At 44.3% G+C, this 27,000-nt stretch overlaps 1 protein-coding gene across 31 annotated transcripts in view; it reads left to right on the top strand.

Moving 5' to 3' along the window:
* The window catches only part of LOC110387542, a 143,065-nt gene extending 116,065 nt beyond the window's left edge, over positions 1 to 27,000 (top strand). For 11 of the 31 annotated variants that reach the window (XR_002432566.1, XR_002432567.1, XR_002432560.1 and 8 more), the window contains 3 exons: positions 994 to 1,072; positions 3,255 to 3,455; positions 4,074 to 26,990. The gene's annotated coding sequence lies outside the window, so the exon portion shown is untranslated. Of the gene's footprint in view, positions 1 to 993; positions 1,073 to 3,254; positions 3,456 to 4,073 lie in introns of all 31 variants that reach the window. The other 20 variants (XR_002432570.1, XR_002432571.1, XR_002432569.1 and 17 more) reach the window with 14 other exon arrangements.

A 27,000-nucleotide genomic window follows, 5' to 3' on the forward strand; every position in this document is an offset into this window, starting at 1 on the left:
GGGGGGGGGTGAGGTAGCACCCTCCACCCATGGCTGGCCGTAGATGTGGGCGCTTTTATGGCTTCCTGCCCTTACACCGGATCCCAACCGCGTTGCAGGGAGACGGCAGCGCTGGGAGCGCCGAGCCCGTCCCCCCCAATATCGGACTATTTCTGTGGGTGTCGTTGTGGTTACATCACAGCGCGCTCCTTCCTCATCTCCATTCTTGTGCAAAATTCAAATAATTCCCCCCCCCTCCCCGATAGCAGCTGTGCATGGTTTTTTAAGTCGGTCTTTAACGTTGCGAAAGGAACAATAAAATGAAAGGCAAAACCGGCATCTTAAAACTTGGCAAGTGAAAGCAGCTTGGACTGGCAGCCAAGAATCCTGCTGTGGTGCAAAAAGAATAGCATCCACGAAGCCACCACAATCCGGGGTTTCGCTTCTTTTAACAATCGCATCGGCAGCGAGAAATAATTATTCCTTGTATCAGTGTTAAAAGAGTCAAAAAGCTTAAAATGCTTGCTTGGTGAACCTTCTCAAAAGCAGGTAACGATCCTCCTATTTGATTCTGTTTTATCAGACTTTAATTGGATAAGGATCTCTGTATGATAACTAATCAGTGCGAGAAGCGGATGCGTGTTACTAACTAGCAGGGGATGCGTTTGCTGTTACAACTTCCACGGCGCTTTATTTGGCTTAATCGCTTCGGTGCCGATCGAATTGGCAAACTTCTGAGATGTTTGTGTTGCAAGAAATGTTTTGTTTCCGTGGGTTGGATTCGCTGCGCTGGGGAGGGCAGGAGCGGATCGATCCGAGGTGGGACGTGGAAAATAAGCTTCCCCCAAAAAAATAAAATTAAAAAGGGGGAAGGTCGGGCGGGGGGAGGAATTTCCTATCTTAGGGCTTGTCCGTTCCTCCTGCTTCTAAGGCTGCAGCCTCTGCGTGTGCGAAGGTGGGATTCATTCCTTGAGATTTGGCCATGAAAATATCCCTGAATATTTTGTCTTCCAGAAAGCGCTCCTCGACGAGTTGGGCCTAGCAATATGGCAGCGCACGTTCGATAAGAAATCCCGTCCAGTGCTGCTACGAGGTAATTTGGTTTCTCCTCGCCTCTCCACTCAGTGTCTTCCTTCTCCTTACGATTTCTTCTTCTTATTTCAGTGCAGAAATCTATTGATACAGCTCTTTGTGCCTAAGGCAGAGAGCGCCCGTGTGTGTGTATACATAAATATACATGTCTATGTTTTTGTATGTATTTACAAGCCTGGATAGACTGGGGAGGGGGGTAAGGAGAAAGAACGGGAATGATGTAGCGGTTGTTTTTCTTATTTGACTTATTTTCGTGGCAGAAGTATGAAATGGCTGCAAACAGCGCTCTGCTCAGGCACACAATGCATTCCATAATGATCGATTTTCCTGGACAGGGCATTTATGCTTCGTGGTTTGCAAGAATACCACCCACAGACCAGAACCAACGTTAAGTCTTTAGAGACTTTATTTCTACGTGTTTCTTCCTCGATTCCCTTGGCTTTAAATCCAGAACGTGCCAGACTCAGGCTGGCTTAATGCTAAACAAAGGTGTAGTGCTTTTTTTTGGGTGCCAGGTTCTAGAGCCAAAGTTGTGTGAATCCTGCCCTCATCGACGTGTTATAAAATTAACAGGGAAGCAAAGCATCCTTGGGATAAGGATATCACAGTCCTTTGTATAAGGAGTGCAGTCCGTGAGGTACAGGTGGAGGCTTTTTGTTTGTGATCTTAGCATTCCAGTCAAATACAGTGCGAAGACGATTGATTTGTTTGCCTGCCATAGATTTTCTGCCACTGTGCGTATGTGCATCAGGTTTTCAAAAGGTACAATAGCTGGATGATTGATCAGTGGGGGGAGAGGTTTTGAAACCCAGATCTTGTGTAATCTGTGGCTCTCCTTCAATCTCCCTGAATACGGTTGATAGATGTGAAATTATTATTATTTTTTTTAAGCAGTAACATTTAAAAATAATAACGATATGTATTTCCCTGCTCACTTGCTGCTGCCCCTATCAGTTCCCCGTCTCAGAAATTGCCCTTGAGTTTCTTTTGCAAAAGGCACGAGAAGGAAGAGGGTTGGCTCCTGGGCTCTTGTCATTTGCAGCACGTAGGTGCCACTGAATGCAGTCTGTGTGCCACCACGCTGCCGTTCCGCGGGGCCCACGGGAGTGCAGAAGTGGTCGATGAAGATTCACGGTGGGGGCCTGACGGAGTGTTTTCTTTGGCACACATAGGTGCTTTGCTAAAGATAGCTCCTTCTGCCTTCTCTTTCCCTCTTTCCTTTTTTAACAGCTGAAGCTATGGTGATGGAGCCTAACGCTCGTCCCTCCCTTTTGTTCTGTGAGCAGTCAGGTAGCGAGGCACTGGGAGATGGAGGGCCAGAACTGCAGCACAGAGCAGCCCTCTTTTAGGCAGCTGAAGAAAGAGCACGTTTTGGTTTTGGGTCACACCTACCAGCTGCCCTGTCGAGCACGCGGTGGGCTCTCAGACGGTCTGGCTTGTTCTGTCACTGTAATCATCCAATAATGAGGACAAGTTGCTGAAGTGCATTGGGTGCCTGCAGTTTCCAATCAAACCAGCACAAGTTTAGGGCACACGTCCTGCCACAGGAGGTATGTGCAGGCCACCCACACGCCACGTCTTGGTTTCCTTCGAGGACTTCAATTATATCCTGGTGGTTAGAAAATGAGTCTGTGAGATATTAGGGAGAAAAACAAAGATTTAGAGCTAGGGAAAGCTAGTAGAAGCGTAACCTTCATATGGGACGTGTACCTCAGTGAGATCATTCCTTTCTCGTACAAAAAAATAAGGGATTTCTCTGCCAGCAGAGAGACATGCAAATTATCATACCTTCACGTGTATACATCAATGTAGAGAAAATTAGGGTCAAAATGAGTGTACTCTTTAAAAAAAAGAATACTCTGTTGTTATGCAATGTTGCATTATAGCATGGGAGCGACTTGCAGAGGTCTGATGGAAAAAATCCTTGCCACTGTATGAAATGCTGATAGAGGCAGCAGCAGAGTGAGTGACTCCTAACACTGTGCTTATTTGGCTCGATCAGGAGAGTCAAGAGTCAATTTGAATCACAACCTTAGGTTCCCTCAAATACATGAGCTCCGTGGTTGGAGGGCTTGGGTTGTTTTTTGGTAGGGCAGCATTTGTGATGTGTCGTTTGCAGCTCAGTTCCAAAGGAGTGCACAATGAGAGCGTTTGTGCATGACATGACTCTGTTCTGTCCGCAGGACCATGTGCTCCCTGACCCATTGCCTCGACTGCACACGCTGCAGGGCGAGGGCTTTTGGAAAGCTGAGGGCTCTCGAGTTGCACGTGGGCTCCTACCTAAAAGCTTTCCTGGTTTTGCAAAGATGCTGAACCCTTGCACCTCCCATTCTTGGTCTGAATTTTGGGCGCTGAGAGCTGTGGAAAAGCTGGATGCTTTAAAGGTAGGTATGGGAGTTTTAAGTGTAGGAATCTAAATTTAGACAGTCGATTTAGTAGATAACCTTTGGACAGATGGTGAAAGTTTAGCATCTCTATTGCTGGATGGAGCAAGAGTTGCATGTAACTCAGTTAAAGCAGTATTCCAGTAAAGCAAAATTGTGTATATTAATTGCATGCTTACCAGGGTGCTCAGGTTGAAGTGTTTTATTTTAAGAACCTGCACAAGAAGTGGGGGAACTTGTGAAAGCTTCAAGATAGCAAAATAATTTTCCAAGCGCTGACTGCTTCATTTTATAGAGAATCATGTTAGCTTGCATTAATTAATGCTGTTTATCATCCAAAGAATGCGGATCCACTTTAAGCAGCAGTTCCTCTGACTGATTCTGTGCACAGGCTGCACTTGGAGCTCCCAGGCAGCCTGTTCTGTGGCCTAATTCCCCACCAGTTGCCCACCCAATAAAACTTCATTAATGGGAAATGTTAGTTACGCCAGTGAGAGAACTTGGAAACTTTGGGGGAAGGAGGGGAGGTTTCTTGCTTGCTACTTTGCTCCGCGTTTCTCTTTCGAGTCTTATTAGAAAAATTCTAAAGCAGTTTAATATCTGTCTCTGTCATTGTAGGAAGAAATGCTGTCAGATAGCAGAGAGTTGGAGCTGGGGGAATTTTCTGGATCGGTTCGTAAAGCGAAGGGATTCTTTCTCTTTAAAAATAGAATGACAATAGCACCCCGGCCCAGTAATGACTTCTCTGAAAGTTAAAACAACTCTTAGGCAGTTGCTCTGTCTGCTTTCACCAGGCTGCCAGCATGGAAACAAGACCACTCCTTGCGGGATGGGGGTATGTGTTTATTGCACTGCAGTCTGCGCACAAAAACCGCTCTTTCTTAATTCGCTGCCCCGTTAGCGATGGCCATGACTTCTTCAGTGCTGTGTAACCATCAGCGATTCTGTCCAGGGAAGTAGTTAGGAGAGAAAAACCCGCCGATCTCCTGCTTCGTTTTATTTGTTTTAAAATTGGCTTTGTTTTACTGAGGTTTTGAAGGAAACTGTAGCAACAGCGCTGATGTTTTAGCAAAGCCACGAGGCGGCTCTTCCCCCCCCTGCCCCCCCCCCCCAAAAAGAAGCGGTGTTAAGGTGCAGAGGGGCACGAAGGCTGCTGCCTACTAACAGCTCTGACATTTCATTTGCAGAAATGGTTTTCCTCTTAAAAAAAACAAAAACAAAAACAGAAACAAAACGCACAACAAAAACAACAAACCAAACCCAAAAGCCAAAGCTAGCAAATTGCAGAAGAGACCCATGCCTGTTGCCACAAACCCGTAGATCCGAACTTGTGGTCATATTCCACACAAGCTTGTATCTATAGGTATGTGTCTGTCTGGCGAGTGCACAAAGTGTTGTGTTTCTGCGTTTACACTGACAATGTTCGATTCTGCTGCTTGTGTCTTTCGTCTAATGCTTTCTTCCCTCCTCCTTTTTTTTTTTTTCCTTTTAAGAAATGTAAAATTAGAGCTGCGAATCTTGCTCGGCAATTACCGTATCAGTTTCCAGCTTGGGTTAGTGTTAAAATACGCTCATACCAACCGGCAGCTCATTTGTGCCTGAACGAAATGGGACGGGGGAGGTACGTGACATCAGCCCGAAGAAATGAAATCTCAGCGACGTTACACGTGGGTCTGGCCATGGGGCATGGGCAGGGGTGGTTCTGAGGCCGTTGGAAGCAGAGAAAACTGTTTCATTTATGAAGTGACGGGGATCCATTCTTTGCTCGGTGACGATTTGTTTGGGAGAGCAAGAGGCGCTTCTGTTCGCCTGTATTTTGGGTAACTTCAGTCCCTGCGCGCAGTGCAGCCATGCAGCTCAGTGCCAGAGCCGCCCGTTGGCTCTCCAGCTCCTTTCTCCCTCTAAAATCAGCTCAGTGTAGCAGCCAGTTTCTCCTAATTTTGTGGTATTTATTTCATTTTAAATGGTTTTTAAAGTGGAGCAGGGGAAAAACCCATGTAAGCAGGCAGTACGAAACCTGCTGGGCAAAACTGACACTTCTAAGTGGAACAATTACTTTTGAAGAAGTTTTCTTAAACCCCAGCATACAGATTCTGCGTGAAAATAATTAGAATGTGAACTCAAAATAAAGTCTGACTGTTTCTTTCCAGCAGCTTTCAGTGTGAATTTTACCAAAGATTTGGTCTGTATTTCCACTTTTAAATTTCTCTGTTTTGGAACTTGGCCGGTTTGACGCACACTGCTGCGGTCCAGAAATGTTGTTTTCTTTTTTTCTCCCCTGCTGAATTTCCAGGGTTTTCTGTGTGTTTTCTAGTTATTGTAGAAGCGTAAAACGATGGCAGAGAAGGCCTCTGCTAATAGAAATGCAGTCTAGCTGCTTTTGTTTCTCCCTGTGGACTGAAACTAGCAGGGGGTGACTGAGAAGGATGCAGGATGCTCTTCCAGGCAAAGGTGTTGCAAGGCCGTGGCGAAGCTTTGCTGTGATTTGCTGCCCAGAACGTGCACCTGAAGTCTGGATCTCCCCTGGGCGTTGGTTGCCATCACCTGTGAAGTTGCTGGAAGCTCCCAGTGCTCAAACACTGGTTCCTGCCCCCTCTTTCCCCTTTGCTAGTGGACGTTGTTTCTGCTATGGTGGGATGAGTAGGGTTTCGCCCGCGTTAGATGCAGGATGAGGTTGCATCTCGTTGTGACTGTGAGGTTTGCTTTTTCTAGAGAGGCTGTTCTGGTTTTGCTGCTTTTCTCTTGTGTTTAAATGCCGTGAATATTCAGTGCATTTATGGCTATCTGGGAAGACTTGGCTCATTCAGTCTGACATCCAAAGAGGAATGGCCTGGCCAAGCACAGTTCCCAATATAACGCGTGTTTCAATGCGTGGTGGTCTCTTCCCTGTCAAGCCATTCGGAGACATCAGGCATCTGGCAATGTGCTGAGAGACGCTTGGAATCTGTCACTGTGGGTTTTGGAGTCTGCCACTTCAGGTGACGTTGCGTTGGGAGTGCCAAAAGCCCATGGCAGGGGAATGGGGCTCATGTGTCGCAAAATGAGGTAGCCCATTTGGGCTTGTGGGGAGTTTGAAAGCATACTTTTGGATTAGATAAATCAGTATTTGAATCAAAGGAGAGGAGAGAGCGCACGGACTACATTGGGTCTGATATTTTAGTGCAGTTCCTCACCACGCTGGGCAATGCTGACCAATATCCAACTTTTGTTTGGAGAGAGTCTTGACCTACCCATGGCTAGATGCTTAGAAAGCAAACGTGAGCCATGTGCCATCAGACATGGGGCCGAGGTGCCTGCCCGTTGCTGCTGGGCTCTGGGCTCCCCTCTGGTGCTCAGCTTGCTTTCTGGTCGCTGCTGGTTTTCTGCTGCTTGGCAGAGGACGAGGGCAGCTGTGCCCCTGTATGGGGATGCAGCAGCTCAGCCCAGCGTGAGCTGGAGATGCTCCATGCTCTATGGGACAGGTGGACATGCCCAGAGAAGCCCCTTGGACACCTTTGCCTTCTGCAGCACTTCTTACTGCAGAGCAGGCCCACATCACGTCACTAATTTTTTAAATTTTAGTTTATTTTCCTTGCTAGGCTCCCCCCCCCTTTTTTAGCCGTGGCCTCTGATACTCTCCCCTGCCCCTTTGTTTCTCAGCTCAGCCTTTTGAAAAGAGCTGTATTGTGTTTTCGGCGTTAATTTGTATTTCTTTTCCGTTGGTTGTATTTCACTGCACTTCATTAAGTTTTAGAGTGAAACTCGAGTCTGACAAAATGATGGGAAGAGCCTTGAAATGTGTCTTCCCTCTAGGATGGAAGAAACTAATTGGAGGCTGCGGTGCTTCTACCTGGATGTTTCTCGTGAATATTTTCCCTCGCTTAGTTGATGAGGAGCTTACATTTATGCAGCAGCTTTGATCTGAGTGCCAGACAGAGTGCACAGAGATCTCTTCATCTGTCACCGAGGCACAGCGGCCGCATCCCATTGCGCAGGCGCGCTGCAGGGTCGCCACGGGCAGGGAGTGCTGGATGCTTCACCCGGTTTGATGTTGCAGGGAACAGAAAGAAAGAGAAGGCAGCTACCGGAGCTGGAAACAAACCAGAGCCCCTGCATGCAGAATGTACCAGGAGGGCCTCTGGGACATGAAAATATCACAACATCCTCTCAAAAATTGGTACCTTGATTAGTGCAGTGCGGTCTCTAGCGATAGGCAGTCATTGCTTTAGCACCTCCCAAGAAAAAATGCCTCCTGTGGAGCTACCTGGGGACGTCTGTGTCTAGGGAGGCTCTGCTGCAGTAGTGCTCCATTTCGCCAGTTAGTCTAGAAGCAGAAGTTCTTGTCTGAAGAAGAAAAGCAAGCCTTTTCCAAAGCGAACTCCTCTTGTTCTTCAAATTCGGTAAATCGTGGCTTTCTCCCTCAAAATGACAAGACCGTTTCTCCTTTCTGTGAATGACATCTTTCACTGAAAGGCCGTTTGCAGACAGGCGTGTTGCGCAGCATCCACTGGGGTGCAAAAATGATTTCACTTGCTTGCTCCCCCTTTTCCCAGTCTCGTTTGGTGCAGAGAACAGCGAGCGGTGTCAGCAGAGAGGAGCACACAATAGCATTCGGGTAATTAGGATAACCATATGCAGTGGCAAATGGGAATCATGATAAGCAGAATGTGATTGTGTACCCTGGAATTTGAACCTTATCCAAATACTCTGATTCGAATAATCAAATCTCCTCAAACTCTTAAAAGGCAGATAAATTACTATTTCAGTAATCTGGGTTTTTTTGTTTTTTTTTTTTTTCTGGTGCTTTGTTTATTTGCTTTTAATCATTGAGGGAGAAAATAGGGAGAGGATGTGCTTAGACACGGATGTTTGGGACTAAGACCCCCATCCTTGAGCCAGGCAGTCTCCAGCACTTTAGAAGCATCAGCCACAGTGATCTGAAGGAGGAGAGGAAGGTGCATGTGAAACCAGCGTTGGCTCTGGGATCTCCTCATGCTGTGCAGAGCCTCCTACAAGAGCGTTCAACCTGGGCTCGCTGAGCTTCCCACCAAAGCCATGTGGCACTGCTCAGCCACAGAACAGGCCTGGGCTAAGAAAAGAAAGCAGTGTGTTTTGGAGGTCATTTAGAGTCATCAGCCCTTCAGCTTGTCTACCAGCATCACTGAGCCAGCCCTGGGCCCAGCACTGAGTGTCTGTATCCAACCCAGGGCTGCAGCTACTGACACAAAGCTCTCCGTGCTTCAGCAGTAAGTGCTTGGTTACCCTTCCCCTAGAAACTACCAGATACTGAAATATAATATTGAGTAAATCTTCAGATTGCTGTAACCCTTGCTAAAAATTCAAGCACGGACCGTTTTTGTAATGCGTTGAAAAGTTGTGGGTTGCTTTCAAAATATCGTAGTTGCTCTGGATGTCAGCTGAGCCCAGATGAGGCTTCTTACCTTAATTTGCAGACTCTCCAAGTCCCAGCCCGGCTCAGCCCACCTGCCAGGCTTCTAGGAGTGCTCCCTGAGCTGGAGTAAACCTTTGAACCTCTTGAGGTTCCTCACCCGAGTCCTAATAGCAAAGTTGCATCAAATAAAGCTCAATGGGCGAGCTGATCAGATGGAATCACGTCAGCATTTCCATTGTAAAATCTCATCTGTCGGAGGTTTTTGAAAGTCCTCTGTGAAACGGATCACTCTGAGCTGAAGTTTAGCAAACAAGATTTCAGACCTCAAACCAGAACGGTATCATTTGTGGGTTTGGGTATTTATTTTTTTTCTCCGTGACTTCAGGAAATATATTTGCTTCGGGAGTATTTTCTGCTTTCCACCTCCTCCTTGGCGAGCCCTGAGGTTGCCTGCCTGGGATCTGAACGTGAAGGTGGGTTCTTCCTTCTTCTGTATCCTTCACGGTCAAAAAGGCTCAGAGCCAAATCTCAGCTGATGATTTTGCAGCTGATCATAACAAAATAGAATTCTGCTTCCTTGAGCTCATCGGTACTGAAGTTCCATTGCTGCCATCATTGCTATCTTGACTCAGTGTGGTCAATAGGAGTGGTCTGCAAATGCACACACAGTACGGTATGGCTGCGGAGGATTAATGGCTGGAGCACTGTTTCTTGTGTCATTGCTTTTTGGGGATATTCTACCCTCTGAAATGCTGCTTTTCTGTGGAACGTGCAGCTTTCCATTGCAAAATGTTTTAAAAGAATGGAATATTCCATTGAGTCCTCGAAAAGCAGCGCTAGGTTAGAATTCTGCCAGCATTCCTGGGAAGCCAAGTGCAAAGTTTGGATTCATCCAACACAGAGTAGGGGAGGCAGGTTTCTGAGTTCTGCTGTCACCTGAAGTCCGTTGGGAGAACATGCAGTAAAATGAGTGATGCTCTGCATCCCTTCCCAGTCCAGGCTCCACCTGCACCTCAGTCTGATGTTGTCTGGGGTCTGTGGGCTGCTGTTTACTCTGGAGATGCATCAGCTTAAATAGGAATGCATGGCTCGGCGTGCAAGGCAGTTCTCCCCACAACTATATTTAATGGGAACTTTTATAACATCGATACGTATTGTAATTGAACATTGTCATTAGGTTACATATTTACCCTAATTACGTAATTAGGTATGATTGTGCTAATTGAGTAAAGACGTAATTGACTAAAATCACCAGAAAACAAACACGGAGAGTCATGCCACCAAAAGGAAGTGTTACAATAGGCAGTGGTGCTGGGAATCCCTGCTGCTCTCCTCCCGGAAGAGGAACGTTCGTGGTTCATAGGCAGTTACCAAGCAGACAGGTGTCGTGAAGGTGCCGGGTGATGGTAATTAGGTGACTTCTGTTTTAATATTTGATCTCAGTTCCTCAGCTCGGCTCCCCATGGCAGTAGTAGCAGCAGATACTCTAATTGACGGCATGACTGGATGCGTGACGCTTTTTTTTTTCTCCTTGAAATGACTGTTCCTCCGGGGGTGCAAATACACTTTCATCTGTCCTGGCTTCATTGAAGTGGTGGGAACAGAATATCTCATTCTGAGGCCAGGCTCTCACTGATGGCAAATCTCGCCCTGATAATCTGTGCAGCAAGCTGCGGGGGTGTCTAAAAATTGACCAGAGGGTGAGTATGGGACAGAAACTTCTTCAGTGTTTAAAAACACTTTATCTTAAAGTCTCTTTGTTTTTCTCCGTAAAGCGGCTCTAAAGCAGGCATAGGTCACGTACAGGCCCACAGAAAAGCTTGTTTATTCCTATCGCGTTTTTTTGGAAGGACTTTGGGTATGTGAGAACTGGTGCAGAGGGGTGTGTAGGAACTGGGACACAAATATTGTCTCGGTGAGACCCCTGCCCCATGTTGGGATGCTGCCCCAGCATCTTGGGGTGGGAGGAAGCCCAGCGGGGTGCAGCTCCCAGCTCCCTGCAGCGCTGGGGAGGGAGCGAGAACGCTCCTTGAGCGAGTGCCAGCACGGAGCTGACAGCTCAGGGGCTGGGAAACGTGGCAATGAGGAGGAAGCTGAAGTTGTGATGGAAAGGAGGCAGGGAGAGGTGGCGAGACAGGAGCAAAACAGTCCCGGTGGCATTTGCCAACCTGAGAAAAATTTAGGCTATTTAGGCTCAAGGTGAGAATATTGCTCATGAATTATTTTCTCTTACGTCTGCGAAAGGACCTTTGCTGAGCTGAGGATGCAACTGAAACAAACCAATTTTTCTTCCCCTTCTATTTTGGAGTGAATTCTTGGAGGATGTTTTGCTCAGCGCTGCTCGTAACTGCCTGGTCTGCAAGGTGTGCCTGTGCTGGTGCCATCGCAGTGCTGACGTTGGCAGTGATCTCCTTCATTAAAATGATTAGATGCTGATAACCATTCTTTAAAAGTTTTGAATTGTGCAATATCTAACATTTATGGCAAGGTTGAGATGCAGGAAAGTACTTCACAGATAAATTGTAGAGCAAATGAGTAGCCTATCCCCGTGATACTGAAATGGTTTAGCTTGTAAGTAAGCTCTGTTAGCTGCAGAATGTGAAACAGGACTTCTTCAAAAGTCAGAAGAGGTGACAAGCCTCCTGTGTCACAGAACTGAGTGGGATTTGGGGCCTCCTGCCACCCTACATGAGGTTCTCTGGATTCCATAGAGCTGCACGGGTTACATCTGTGGGTATCGTGTCTGAGGGCAGATGCTCAGTGCGCAAAGGGGTGGAATCGTGTCAAGGAACTGGGATGATTCAGGGTGCTTTGGGACAGCAGTAAAGCTCCCAGTCTGAGAGCAGGGCTGGAGAACCGTGGTGTCCTGATCCAGATGTGTGGCTGGATCACTGCTCTGAGAAATGAACTTGTTAACAGTGACTGTCCTGGTACGGTACCACACTGTGCCGTTAACTGAGAAACTGTGCTGTATCCACAGAGCCTGACGGTTCAAAGTAAACTTTCCTGAATACGTAGTCATTAGAAATTCCACTAGTACTATCCACAGCAAGTACATTTAAACCTTGCAGAAATGCTCTTTTTCTTTCCAATTTTCTTCCACGGTTGCGAGCTGAATTCCAGCGAGTGGTATTATTTCTCATCTTCCTCCTTTGCTTTCTAGGCAGGCTTTGAATGCAGAGGTAGGGCACTGGCTTCTTCGTAATCGGCAACGCTACTTTATCCGAGGAAAATAGGAGCAGCCGAGATGCCATCTATTCAGCACAGCTCAGCACTCATTCATGAGGTCTGATTCCAATGTAATCCCCTTCCAGTGCAGAGCCGCTGTGCCTGAGGATGCATTCACCTGAGAGCAGGATCTCAGAGCTGATTCAGTTCCACTGTTTGCACTAGCATATTTTAAGATGCTAATCCCTGTTTGTAAGCTGTAATAAATAGGCAGCATACTGCTTTAAGCACTAGCTTGGTGGGTAATGGGAATGAGTCACAAAGATAACATCCTGGTTGTTTGACTGTGAACTAATACAAGTGAAAAATGTAATGAGTTCCTTGTTAAGGGAACACTGTCTTATTCTGACTGCTGAGGCAGGCTCAGTATTGCATTTCTGAAAGCATTAATCTGAGCAAGGAATTGATGCAAGGGTAAAATGTACTTAAATGTTTCACCCCGTTTTGCAGTTCTCCCAATCCCACTTCTGCAGTCGTCCCTTAAATGCTCAGCAGCCCAGATGCATGTTCCAGAGTCAACGCTATGCGTGTTCAAAAAGGAAAAGGCATGTTAGGACAAACTTCACCCCAAACCTTTCTGAGAGCTTTAGAAAATGTATGTGTATGTTCTGTGCTGTAGTTTAGATGCCTCTGCTATGGAGGGGGAAAAAGCTTTTTTTTTTTTAGGCCAGGACCAAAATTCCTTCTTCTGTGAAGAGTGTCCATGATCTCGTTTGTACCTAGCAGCAATGACCATGGCTTCCTGTGTCTTATGTACCGACATACGCAGTGCGGGAGAGTTGCGTTTGGTTTGGTGCCTTTTCACCCACAAAAAAAAAACCCCATTTATTACTTCTAAATTAGAGCACTGAGAGTGCTGAGGACTTTTTTTTATTATTTTTTTAATTGAACCCCTGACATAATGTCGGCTGTGAAGTGGTGGGTGGCTTTCAGCATTTTTGACTGCATGCATCCAGGTTGAGGTAGTAGGTTGTATAGTTTAGAATTACACCAAGGGAGATAACTGTACAACCTCCTAGCTTTCCTTGGGTCTTGCACAAAGCGGCGTGATGAGCGACCATAATTCCTCAGCAGTGTTTGCTCTGGACACATGGAACAGGAAAGAGCAGGTAAGATGAGCTGGAAAAACTTTTCTTTTCTTTTGCCTCTCTAGAACTTCACAAATGTTCGTTCTCTCAGCACTTTTTTTTTTTTTTTTTACCTGTTGGTACCACATTATTGAGTATTCAGCAAATTCAGTGGACTAGTAATGCTTGTCTTTCTTTATTAGCATTCGGGCAGCACAATGTGTTACATTCCTAAAAAGCACCATGAGAACATATCAGTGTTATTGCCTTCATGGTCAGCAATCAGAAGTATCCAAAGGTAACGTGGAAAACGTCCTGCACTGTGTCTGTTATTGAGATGGGCAAGTGGGTTTCCCCTGGCGTTGGCTGGTGACTGGTTGGGTTAGATCTGCCCCAGGAGCTGAGTGAGGCTGTGCCAGCAGCAGAATGGGAGCTGGCACTCCTTGCCTCTCAGAAAGGTGGGAGGTTGGCACTGATGCTTCCAGATAAAACCAGGAAGGGTTTGTGTGAAAGTACCTAAATCTACACAGTCCCCAGGAGAGCTGTTCTTAGGGAATCTCCATTTATGATTACAGTTAGCTAACATGATGGGTTTCAAGGTTTTTTCCCAGGCTTTTACAATTAAAGCAGATGTTTCAAAGGCTGATGCTTCTGATCATATCTTGTAAAGGTGGCTTGCTTCTCCATCATATCAGTTTCATGTAGGACTGCTGTTGTGTATATGCTTTAGGGTGCTTTATTTCTCTGCCCCGTAGATCTTGTTGCAGCTGGAAGTGCACCTTTTCAACTGATGTAAATCCACAAACTACACTAGCCCACATCCGACATAGAGTTAGTGGACACCTCTCCACAATGGTTGATTCTTTACCTGCTTGGCATTTTTCTAGGAAAAACATTACATATTCATGGTAATAATTCCCAAACAGTAACAGCCTGTTTTCCTTTTTGGTGACAGAATTGTAGACCTGCTTCGTACAGGTATAAGGGTACTTCATAAGGTTCAAAAATGATGACTGTGTGTACTAACACACGTTCGTGGCTATCAATCTTAATGCCAGATGGATATGTAAATCAAATAATCTATCTGCTCTAAAGAACAAGGAATAATAATGAAAAAGGAGAATGGTCAGTGGTACAGCGGAGTTAACAATAAACATAATTCAATGGGCATATTTTTCTTCTGAACAAAACAGCATTCCAGCTCTCCCCCTGATGAGAGGAATGTATTGTCAATTAATTAGACTTCCATCATATGTCCTCGGATGCCCTTCTATCATATGCCTTCCATATGTCCTTATGTCATATGCCTTCCATATGCCCTCTATGTAATTAAGCTTCTATCATATGGCTTCTATCATATGCCATTTAAGTAGATTTCCAGGAGAATGTGGCAGTGTTACAATTACGGACCTTTTGCAATGAGTAAAGGAGCAACTCATGAGCTGTAGATTAGAAGAGGAGGACGCAAAAGGAAGGTGTCTAGCCCTGAACAGTTCCTTTAATTGCCAGTATTGTTTCTCCCTGCTTGCACAGTGAACAAACAGAAGTGTCCTAATTTCCTTCTCTTCCATTGTTGTTCTATTCCCACTTTTTATTCAGTTATGCCTATGAACAGTAGGAGAGATAGTAACTGTTTTTAAGAGAACGTTTCCATTGGTATGTAAAATGAAAAAGAAACAGTCCACCCCCTAGAAGACTGTTTGTCCTTTAATAATGAAATCCAAACTTTGATCTGATTTTTGTCCTTTTAAGTCTGACGTACAAAGGGAAGTACTAGAAATATCGTGGTGGGAGGAACTAATGAAAATGAGATGGTGCGCTTCATTTGAGCACGCATCCCTGTTCTCCATTATGGGCAATCGGTGCAAATAGTGCTGTGCATTTCTTGGTGTGGTGATTGCTTAGTAGATAGTGTAGAAGAATACGTAATGAAATGGATTCCAAATTTACTGGGGCTTACTAAGACCCCAAGTAGGCTATGACGGCTATATACATGATGAAGAAAAGTGTAAGCATCCAAGGAACGATAAGGTCTTGGAATGGTTTCCAATGAAAAGACAGCTAGTGTGCTCACTTGCTTCATGTACATTTCTGTATCCGTGCCCTCTCCCTTCCCAACAACTTCTGAGACCGTTTTCTATCACCAGTCAAATTTGATAGAGCAGCAGTGACTCCCAAGACAATTCTGCTCCAGAAAGCTTTACAGAACTTACAGCCATGCATCCCGTGTAGTTGAGAGGATGGCTGAAAGGGTGAAGAGAAGGTAAAATACTGTGAGACACTCTGAATTGTCCAAACTATAAGCTGGGGAGCAGTTCGTAGTATGTGTAGGTTACCTGGACCACCTGGATGGAATGAGAAGAGTTTGGACAGATTCCCACTGACTGGTAGCCAGCATGGCCCTGAAGATGTCCCATTGTGACTTCACTGCTATTTTATATACTCGACACAAGATTAAGCTGGTATTTACCAAAGAATTGTCCTATATTTTGCTAGGTAGACGTGCTGCTAGTCACTATTCGTAATATAGTTTCCTCACAGGTAGGTGACAGGTCTTGTTTTGATTCTAGGTCACTAGGGAAATGATTCTGAAAATGCTTGTTGTGGTCCTGCACTGTCGTTATTAGGATTTGCTGGTGTCACAGTTGTAAACTGCATACTAAGGGATGTCTTGGAGCCTCTTATGGCTTAGCCATATCTCTTTCAACACCACTGATTGATTTAAAGAATAATTAATAAGGTGTTGTATTCAGTAGTAATTTTTTGTTTGCTGGGCAGCAAGGAATCACTGGAAACAGCGCAGATTTTCTTTTGCTTCTGTGTTTTCACACGGCTGTGATAGTTGTGAAAGGTGCCAGCCAACAGTCATGAAGAAGGAGGAACTTTGCTTATCCATAAATAATGGGATTTGATTGCATGCAGCCCCAGAAGCATCTTCTGAGCTGCCTTGCAGCTGTCCTTTGAGGGGGCCAACCTGTGACAGTGAGAAATCTGGGCAGGGCTGTCTCCTGGGTCTTGAATGCTCATCCTTTGGAAAGGAAACTGACATTCAAAAACTTTCACTGTTGGAGGGATCTGTTCTTTCCTTTTTTTTTTTATCCCTTAAACAATGCCTTTCATCTGCTTCCACACCCAGCTGAAACTATGCTGCAACACTTCTGCTGCTAAATCAGATGCATTAAGTACAGTCAAATTTATACATAAAAGTTTTGCAAGAACAGGGATGAAATAGAATGGAATGCCAGAATGACTCATTGTTTAATGAATAAGGCCCTAAGTGTTCTATTGATGCCATTTATAAATCTGTATAAAATGTATAGAATTCATGTCATAACTGGAATTCCAAGCACAGCAACCTTGTGAGCTAAATTATGATGATGATAGGGTACTGCACAAATTAATATGAATTCTAACACGCTTCTGCTTGAAAGCTGCTCAGACAGTTAAAAATAAGACAATTTCATTACAGAGATTCAAAGCCTGGACCTCAGAAATGGTCTCCTCTCTCCTTTTGAAGTTGCAAATTGCTGAAGAAGGAAGTTCATTTTGCCTGCGTTTGAGTCACAAAGTATAACCTATAAGGGAAAAATCTATGCTTTCCATTAGGTATAGATACTGATTACAGTGCACGGTGCAACTGGAAAATAGAAGAATTGGGTGGTAGAGACCAGCTCCATATCCAGACACTCATCTATCTGAAATGAACAGCTCGAGGCCAGAGCAGAGGTCTGAGCACACATCTCTTTCTGACCACCTTTTTTCTTCTCGTTTTCACTTTCACCTTTTCATGGATTTGCAGCTTACATATGAAACCAGATGAAGTTCAGCACTTCCAGAATGAGTTTTCGAGAGATTCCAGTCAGAACCAAACTCCTGGGTGCGTGGTGTTGGGCTGGCAGCATTAAACTTTTTGACAAAAACTTCCAAGGGTTGGAAATTTTGTATAACCCAAAAGATCCAAAGGTTTTATTGAAGCGAGGGGAATGGCTTCTTTTTTTACATTTTTCTTTTTTGACCAAAACAGAACTTCTGGTTGCCCTGACTCCACTGATCTCCAGGCAGTCCCAGGCGCGTATATTTAGCTTTATAGATTCAAAATATAAAATGTATTCTCCTGAAGCAAATCAGTTTTTTACGTGCAATAGAGTGAAATTAGCCTCTTTGTGCAATGTCATGGCCCTGTTTCTTGGTTGAATAAGTTCAAGAATCAGGTTTCTGGGGCAGATAGGGAAGGATTCTGAAATCCGATGTTAAACATAGTGCCTCCTTCTTACTTCCATCTCTCCCTGCTTCCTTCCACCTTTGCAGAAAACAGTTTTGTCTCCAGTTAGGTGCTCCAACCTGCAATCGAGATACCACTGTGCAGTGCTACAGTGCACTGCAAATGAGATACCACTGGATAAAAATATTCCACTTCTAAATTGATGGTTTAAAGGCAGGGTAAGTTTGGCCAATATAGGGTCCTTGATTTCCATTTTCCATCTACATTCTCTTAGGTTCCTGTGTTCAGGTAACAGAACAACTGCGTCATGCTGCAGAGGAGCAAATGTTGGGGTGCGGGGCTTCCCCCTGTCCCTTTCAGACCACGGAGGATAAACCCACTCCTAGCGTGTGTCACCCCACTGCCATTTTCCCCTTCCACCCTTTGCCAAGGTCTGGTGACATGACTGTGATTTCCCTAAGCTCGTCTTCGTTACAGGTGTGACACACGGCTCATAGGGTTTCATTATGGCTTTCATAATGTATTAATGAAATGTCAGGATCAAGTCATTTATAATTAACAGTGACGTGTAAATGTCATGTCTAACAATTGTAGTGTGAGTGTACTTTTGTGAATGGGCCATTTTTTACACATGCAACTGACAGCATCCAAAAAAGCCTTGACCAGACAGGCAAACATTTGGTAAAGACAGACTTTTTTTTTTTTTTTTTTTTTGCTTTTGCATTTTCCTCCTTGAATCCCTGATAGGCAGTCAGACCTTGTTGCCTGTTGTTCCTAAATCCAGTACCAAATCAGAGCTCAAGCCATCAATGGAAGCTTTTTTGAGCATTCTAGAGCTTGGTCCTGTTATAAATGTAGAGTGGATACATACATCCCTGCACAGTATTGACATGAAATTCAGCTGAATGCTGTCTGTATTTTTGGAACCAAAAACGGTGAGGCATGCAGAGCAGGAGCTGTGCTACCAAGTCTAAGTAGTTCAAAAAGATGCCAGCAAAAATGGGCCTAAGCATGGAGATATCCGAAATCGGCATAATGGAACCATTCCCATTAGAAAGGAAAACAAATTTACATCATAATGAAAAGAAAAGAAATAATGAGGAGGTAGAGTGAGGAATTCTTGTAGTCTTGCAAAGTGAGTACAAGGAGACATGCGGTGAAATTAAACGGTGACAAATTGAAAATGTTTTAAAAGGCAATTCTTTTTCACCAGTATTTAATTAAAAATGAACCTAATTGCTTTTAGAAGTTAACGGGACCAAGAAGTTTGCGAGTCTAGACCAGGTTAGATACTGAAATTTTTCATAAGCATATGCAGAATTGTACGAATTCATGATGATAACTTCAGAGCTGAGTTTAGACTTCACGTTTCAAGGCTTAGAATGAATGAAGTGCAGCAGTTCAGGACCAGGGAGGAACCAGTGGGAAGCACAGCTCTTGATTGTGCAGAGCCACCAGCACTTGTCACACTTGGAGCAGGTATGTTATAGAAGTTTGCATTCTGCCCCAGTCTGCATCTGTCTTTTGCAAATTATTAAGCACGTAGTTTGCACTGACAAATAAGAGTGAAGGGTTGATAGAGCAGTATTGATAATAATTACCCAACAGCATGGTCCACCTGCAGTTCCTCACAGCTGCTGTGTGTGATGGGGAAGCGTTGCATGACCACTGTACAGTGAAGAAAGCAGAGGGAGGTGAAGCTGGCTTTTCCGAACGGTGCTGCCTGGAAATCTGTGGCTCCCAGCTTGGTACAAGGTTTGGGGTCGCTCCATTCAGTCCCTGAATGCTGTAGGCAAACCGTCTGTGTTCCTTAACATTAGTGAGTTTAAATAATTGTTGCAAGCAGAAGGTCAAACCCATGCCCAGCTTAATGCCCTTGATGTGAGTGTATTTTAAAGGGTTGTGTTTTTTTCCTCGTGTTTGAAGTGGCTTCTCATCTCTTCTGACAAGGAATAGCAGTTGTGGCTCAAAGAGTGGTTTGCAATAGTGCTTTTTGTAGTCTGACAAATGCCACAGCTTCCCCTTGGCTTTCTATTTCCTCCCATAAGTGAAGTTGTTAGATTTGGAGACAGGATCTTAAAAAAAGAATGAGGAAGAGAGGAAGAACAGGAAGGAAATGGGAAGGGGAGAATGCGAGGCACAATTGCTGTCTGCTACAGATCTTGTGGTCTGAGTTGATTTTGGAAATTGCCTTCCCAATGGCTTTTGAAATGTGAAAGGAGAACTTATTATTAAGGGAACTAAGATATTTCAGTCACGTGTTTCCCTTCATTTGTATGTGAGAATAGTTACTGAATAAGAAATTAAATAGTGTAGGTTTAGTGGAAAAAATAAAATCAGCGTCTGCTGCTCGCTGTGTTGGTAATGATGCAGTTTGACTGCTGAATCACGTCTGTTTGTAGGGTTCTACGATGCGTGGCACCGGTCAGTGAGCTCTAACCGTAGTGCTGCAGTGCATCCTCAAGGGCCCTGTGCTGGTGGCTGTATTTCCTAAAGGATTACTCAGGGCTTCACGTCAGAATTAGAGACCTGTAGTCTCTTCTCTCTTCAATGAATGGGGATGGAGGAATAGCTTAGTTCATGCGAATGACAGCAGGATTTTTTTCTTTTTCCTGTCGTGCTTTATAAGGTGTTACATCCTGGCTTAGACTGCAAAGCAGACGATTCCGGTTGCCGTGCATGTGAATCCTGCTCTGAATCGCGGTGGTAGAATCATGCCACCTGGTTATTTTGAAGCTTTAAGATAGCTCCCAGACAAGCTGTAGGTGATGGGACTCCTGCCCGTCCCTGTAGCATTGCTCAAGCAGTGCCATGGGGCAGCGAGTCCTGGTGCGACGCACGTTTTAATTGCGGCCTGTACGACACAGGCATGAAACCTCTACGGCAATTTGTCAGAGTTACGCTGAGGAGAAAATGAATCTCTCGTTTGTCCGGGTGTCCAAATGAGCTTTAACATCACCAAACATGAGAGAATTCACTCATGAACTTCAGAGTTTGTCAAGCAGTCCCCTTCCTTATCGCGAGGCCTCGCGGCCTGCCTCGCGCCGCATTGTGTTACGCACGGACAGCGGCCTTGCGTTACGTGTGAGCGTGGGTTTGTCCTCGTATACCCTGCTGTGGAGAAGGCCATTTTTAAATCTTTAATAGGGCATTAGAGCAATTTGCCTGTGATTTAGTAATAAGTGGGCAAGGAGAGTGGTGACAAACGAAGCCGGGAGGCCCTAGAATTCTTTGAATATTCCATGTTTTCCTGGAACTGGTGGGAAAAGGCTGCCAGAAAGGTCTTGGCAGGTTTTCTAGGTGGCTGGCCAAGTCTGAAGCAAATGTGGATAGTTAATAGGCTAATGCAGCTCCGGTTCCAAGTCCATACATATATAACATACGTTTTTATTTAAGAAATCCCACCGCATGGAGGAGCAAATGTAGTGCTAATATATCTTCCTGCAAGAAAATGACAAGGGAAAAAACACTGTCATCTTGTAATGATAAAACAAAGGGTCTTCTGCCCTTGTGTTTTGGAGACTTGAATTGTGATTTTAACAAGAGAAGATGTAGGAAGTAAAATCAGTAGACAGGCAGTGGCTTTCCCATGGGGGCCCCATATTATGGGAATGGCTTATATAGCAATAGTTTGCATCTAAGGAAGAGACAGAAGTTGTTCGAAGAATGGATTTCCATTGCAAGATTGACTCTTCATTGTTAAAAAATGGTAATTAAGCAGGAAAATGATCAAACAATGACGTGGGACCGGCTGCTGCAGTTGGTTGCATGTGGACAACCCCTTCTAGCATGAAGCTGGAATCCCTCTGTGGGTCAGGCTGTAAAAGTTAGGTCCTGCTAATCAACCATCTCAGTATAAGTTAGTTTGGGAAGGGTTCTTCTGTGTGCCAGACTCGGAATGTTGGCTCTCTGCAGCTGCAGGCACCCAGGAGTAGGTGTTCACTATTGTGCCTGGCATGAGTTGCTCCTGGGAAGCAGGAGTTCATATTTCTCTTGGGCATCAGGTGAATTAGCTTTGTAATTTTACAGTCCTCTCCAGTGTAAAGGATTCTTGTTTGTGCTCAGCCTGTGGGGCTTGTCTTGTTTTATTATTAATGGGGAGAAGACTGTGCATAGCCTCTACCATTACCGTGGAACGATTTATTTGTTTGATTAAGCCACTGGTGCAAATCCTGAAGTTCTGCACCGGTCTCCCTATGGGATCTCTGATGAGTTGCTTATTTTTCTTTGGTTTTGCTCGCTGTCTATAAAATAGAGGTCCTTCTTCCACAGAAGGAAAGACAGAGGTGCTGATCATATGTGAATTGTTCAGTCTGCCATGTTGCATGTCATATTGGAATTGCGAGTGAGCATACTGTATAACTATATGAAGATAGATTTCATATGGACTGCCGCCATGCTGACATATACATTCATTAGCTATACAGCCTTAAAACTGACAATATTTATAATCGAATGCTACTCTGATAAGAACACAATCAACTTGAAAAAAGGATGATACTACAATTCAAAAATCCCATTTAAAGAATGTAATTTATTATCGTAATAGGTCAAGTAACCTCATATTCAGATTGCTCTGTTTGTTTTCCTCATTTTCTACCTCATACAAATTACAAGTTGCACTGTCTCTGTGTTGTAAAAACAACTGAATTTAAACTTAGGATGTAACAGAGCCTGCACCGCAGTGTTCAGTGATGCAGAAGTACAGACTGGCACCAGGAGTGGGGAGACTGGCTGCTGTGCTTGCGTCCCGCTGCTATTTCTGGCATGCAGACTGAGCTGTGTCTGCTGGGCCAAACGTAAGTCCTCAGATATTGCTGCGTCTTCCCCGCGTCCTGACATTTGTGCTCTCTGTCACAAGCCTCCTGATATGTGGCCTTCTAATTTTTAGTTCATTCTCAACACCAGTGAAGCAGCTGAAAACAAGTTATAGTGTGTTAAGAGCTCTGCGTCTAGTTTCACCAGAGGTAAGGGCAACAGGACTTGCATTCAGCCTTCCTGTATGTTCAGGTTCCCAAGCCTGTTATTTCTCTGACAGCAGGACCTAAATGGCTTGGCATCCTTTAGATGCCCTGTGAGAAGAGGGTCCCTGTCCCCAGGAGCCCACAGTCTAAACAGATAAGGCAGGCAGGAGAGGGAACACTGAGAGATGGAGAAACTCGCCCAAGCCACTTAGCACGTCGAGCGGCGGAGCTGGGAATAGGAACAGACCTTGTGAATTCTCGCCACTGTCACCACCACTGAAAATATTTTGGTGTTCTACCTTTTGGTTTAATTCTTAAGCAATAGATGAGACAAATATTTTTTTGTTGGGGAGAAATATGCCCCCCTTGTTTAATTTTTTTTTCAAATTGTGGCAAGCGTAGGCTTGCCTACGTACAAGAACACCTGGAAAACAATTTTTTGTTTATCTTTGAAATAATTCCAACCTCTCTTTAAAAAGAAAGTGATTGCTGGTGAAAAGGGCTTAGAGTGTGACATGAGGTCTGGGGCATATGTAGGATGACTATGCTCTGAGGTTCTGCAGCTCCTTATAACCTGACAGGGCTCTTTACACACGTTAATTAAGGCTCAGAGTCATTTCTTTCTCATGTGAAATAGATACGTTACTTATTTTGGTTTTATGCAGGGAAAAATTGGGCATAGACTGAGGGTCCACAGTGAATTCATGGAGGAGAAGGAAATAGATCTATGGACTGCAGCGAGCAGGCTCAGCCTTTCCATCTCTGTGCAGTGTGACCCGTATACTTTTTGCCTCTTGAAATATAATTCATTCTAGCTCTGCTTTCGCCTCATGGATTTCTAATTTTAATTTAATTTTCTACTTTTCCTGCTGGGTCAGATTCCCAAAATGTTGCTAAACTTTGTGCCTGTTGCTGATGTTGGATCTGGGTTCAGTCATTTAGATTCTAACTGAGTAGTCTCAGTGTGCATTACTTTTACTGACTTTCAGGGGGGAAAGGAAAAAAAAAAGAGTTGATTAATTAAGGGACATCACCTTTTTCATGCAATGATTCTATTTAAGTTTCAAACAAATTTAAATAAAAAACATTAAATGTTCATCATAGGATAACAGACTAATAAAGCTCCATCAGTTAGGAACTGAAATATCTGAAAATTTGTCAGAGTTTCAGCATGAAACCTCAGATCTTAAGGAGTACTGCCACCAGCTCAAAACCGATTAGATTTATCTGAAATTTTAGTGAGGTTCTTGGAGCTTTGGTCATGTTGTAAGTGAATCGAGCCTTATGCGAAACTTCTGGTGGACCTGAAGCCATGTGAAATATGAGGGTTTTCAGGTGCTTTATGTGATATGGAAATGGCAAATCATGCAGGAGTAGATGTTAAACATTAGTGCGTGACTTCGTCCAAACACGTTTGAATTTCATCTCGAGTTTTGGAGTTTGGTTAAATCCAGTGTGTGCAGAAGAACTCACATTCGAAAGCAGATTGTGAACTCCCCGCAGGCAAAACACGCATAACTCCAGGTACTGCGTTCCTGCTTCTCATGCTCTTTCTTTGATAGTGGATGAATTAATCTCTGTAACCTTTCTTTTAAATCCCTCTGTTACATCCACCGACCTTTTATTGAACTCTTGCCATTTTCCCAAACTTGGTTTTAAATAAGGCACGGAATGATGCAGAATTCCAGGACTGTTGTGCCAGGAGGTGAACAGCTCTGCCTCATTTGGCTTTTCACTTGCTTTTCTCACCTTAGGATAAATTGTTTTATGGCTTTGTCCGTAAATAAATATGGCTTTGTCCATAAAATAATAACCATATTATTTTAATTGTCCTCCATTATCTAGAGATTGAAAGACTGTAGCTCAGTGGTCTTTGAGAAATACGTTAGGAGAATTGGAGTCAGATAGAAGAATTATAACAGCCCCCTCTCTAGGCCGAATCACTGCCAGGATAGTGCTTGGATGGGGTAATTTGCTGTCATAGGCCTTGTTGGGTTTGAAGGTGAGAGCTGGGGGGTGGGTTGGGTTGGGTTAAAAGGACTCACTGGGGATGAAATGGAATTATATGACCATCAACTGTTCTGCATCCTCTTTGTCGACTAACAGGGTTGAGGATAACGAGAGTAATCTGGACATAGCAGCTTTCTTCCAAGGACCTCAGAACCCTCTGTGGACATGGTAAGCTTTGATGTGATGGTTTTATATATGGGGAAGCAAGGTAGGAAGAGGTGAAAAACTGCCTTGCTGTGGAATTGGACAATACAGGGCAGTTCAAATTGGAAGCCTTCAGTTGTCCAACTCCTCACTTGGCAGTTAGAGGGCTGCTGTGGCCATGCCCAAACCATGACACTTCCCCAACCTTGCTTTCTGTGGATATGCCCCACACCGTGAATTTTGCACCTTTCCTCAATCACTGTTAAAATTCTTCATTTATATAGGTAAATATTTTTTCCTCCATTGAAGACATCTTATTGTTTCTTAAAATTCTTCTCACGTATTCTCAGACATGCTGCCCATGTAGCTGAGGCAGAACTGGTGTTTTTACAAATATTTCCTAAATGATGATGGCGTGGTAAAATTACCAATTTTATTTTATTCCCTACAGGAGAAGAAAAGCCTTAAGTTGGTCTGTAGTGAAGTTACTGACTTGTCTGAAAGACACCTCAAGGTTTTATAGTTAATGCTTAAGTCCCTAAAGCATCCCCTCTGGCTGAGCCTCCCTTCTCCTATGTGTTTTCTCCTTTGAACCACTAATTCCAATTCATTTCAGAAAAAAATCGTCATCGTTTGTCTGCGCTCTGCTTTCTGCTCCAACTGTGCACCTACCAAGGTCTGCTTTGAACCCGTGTCCATGATTAAATTCATTCTTCCTTTCTGTTTTCCAGCTTCTCTCTGCAAAATGGCTCTCACTCCATTTCTGTGAGAACTCTTCCCACAAACCGGGTCCCTAAGAGGATTAGTGAAGGGGATACCAATTTATTTATACTCACCTCAGCATGGTAGCAGCCAAACACTGTAAGTTGCTGGATTATTAAATGGCCTGTAGCACATGAAAGAAGCTTCAATCTTCTGGTGCGGTTCAGAGTGGACAGGTGTCTGCTGCACAGCTGCTCTGAACTGATCCCCAATTTTGGCAAGGTTTTATTTTTTTTCCTTTTTAACCTGCTCACACTGGTAAGATGAACAGGTGCGCTCAGAAATAAGTGGACCGTGGAGATTTGGTCCCTTTTTAAAGGCAAGACCAATTTTCAGGCCTCTTCTGGTTGTACTTATTTCACTGGGGGGAAGGAAAAAAAGAACAAAAGAGAGGTACGGAGAGTTAGGGAAACCCCTCAAACTTTGTTTAAATTACAAATTCCTGGCACTCCCACTGCCAGGTGATGCTGCCATTTGTGTTTTCTTCTATAGTGCCTGGCTTGCACGGTCGCAAGCAGAGTTAAACACATGGCTATGACCACAAGAGGATGACACCTCTGTTTCTTTGTGCCAGCCTGGAGGCCCTTAGGTGCTGGAATTTAAGTCTGAAAAACAAGGTTGCTGGACTCTAGTAAATAAAGTGTCCGGATGCTAGCGATGATTCATAAAAGCAATTAAAAAAGGAAAGTGCTTTGCCACTGAGCGTAATGTCTTGAAGATGTCCTGAAGTGTGTGTAATGCTGCAGACAGTGGTCAGTGGGTAGTGACCGCTGTGCTTAAGATTACCAATCTGTTTCCAGCATAACTCTTCAATTGGTTCTGGTGATCAAAACTTTTCATTTTTTGGTAGCTGAATCTTCCTTATTTAGCCATCGTTTCAACATAGTTCCCATCCCTTCCTTCTTAAATCTGTGAAGAACATCTACTGAGAATGTAATATTTTCCGTGGCAGAAATATGTTGTTTGAAATTTAAATACCGGACATGACAAATAATTGAAATTCATCAAACAAGATTTGGTTGTGGGGTCGGGTTTTTTTTTTCAGTGCTACCCACTTGCCTTGCAGCCCCGACCTTCCACAAGGCACAGACCACCCCACTTGTACAGCTTTCAAAGCCATTTGCAATAAGCAAGACCGAACTCTGTTACAACACGATTGGGATTCTTGCTGTGTGCAGAGATACCCAGCACGGCCTCGTTGCCTAAGCGAGAGGTGGGCATGCTCTGCAAGCATCTCCCTGCATGGCTTTTCCAGTCCTTGACTAACCTGTGAGCTCCCAGCCATGCTGCTAGCTCTGCTGCTGCTGTTCTAGGGTAGATGCTGCCCATTGTGTTGACTCCTTCAGGTGGATGCCTCTTGCTTCCCTTGGTGTCTGTGCGTGCTCTGGAGCTGGGGCTTGGCTTTGCTGTGCCCTTCATTAGACCGGGCGTATATGCTAAGGGAAGCAAAATAGTTTACTGATTTATCATGGATCATTAGATGGAGTAACTGTTCTTAAAACATCACCAGTATAGATACAATAATTAGAGATGTGCTTTTGTTAACATTGCCAGCCTCTACCCTCTTGTACAGTACCCTTGGGTACTAAATAATTACCCACTTTGTGTGGTTATCTAGCTCACTAATTACCCACAAAAATTGGGGTCAGGTGTTAACTGCTTGAAATAAGTATCCTCCAAAGACTCGGCTAAATTGTGTAAAGAAATTATGTGTTTGCAGCAAAACTTTAAAAAAAAAAAAAAAAGCAAACTTTTTTTGTTGCTGTTGGAAAGGAGA

This window comes from Numida meleagris, chromosome 23 (genome assembly GCF_002078875.1).
Source record: "Numida meleagris isolate 19003 breed g44 Domestic line chromosome 23, NumMel1.0, whole genome shotgun sequence".
Taxonomy (NCBI): domain Eukaryota; kingdom Metazoa; phylum Chordata; class Aves; order Galliformes; family Numididae; genus Numida; species Numida meleagris.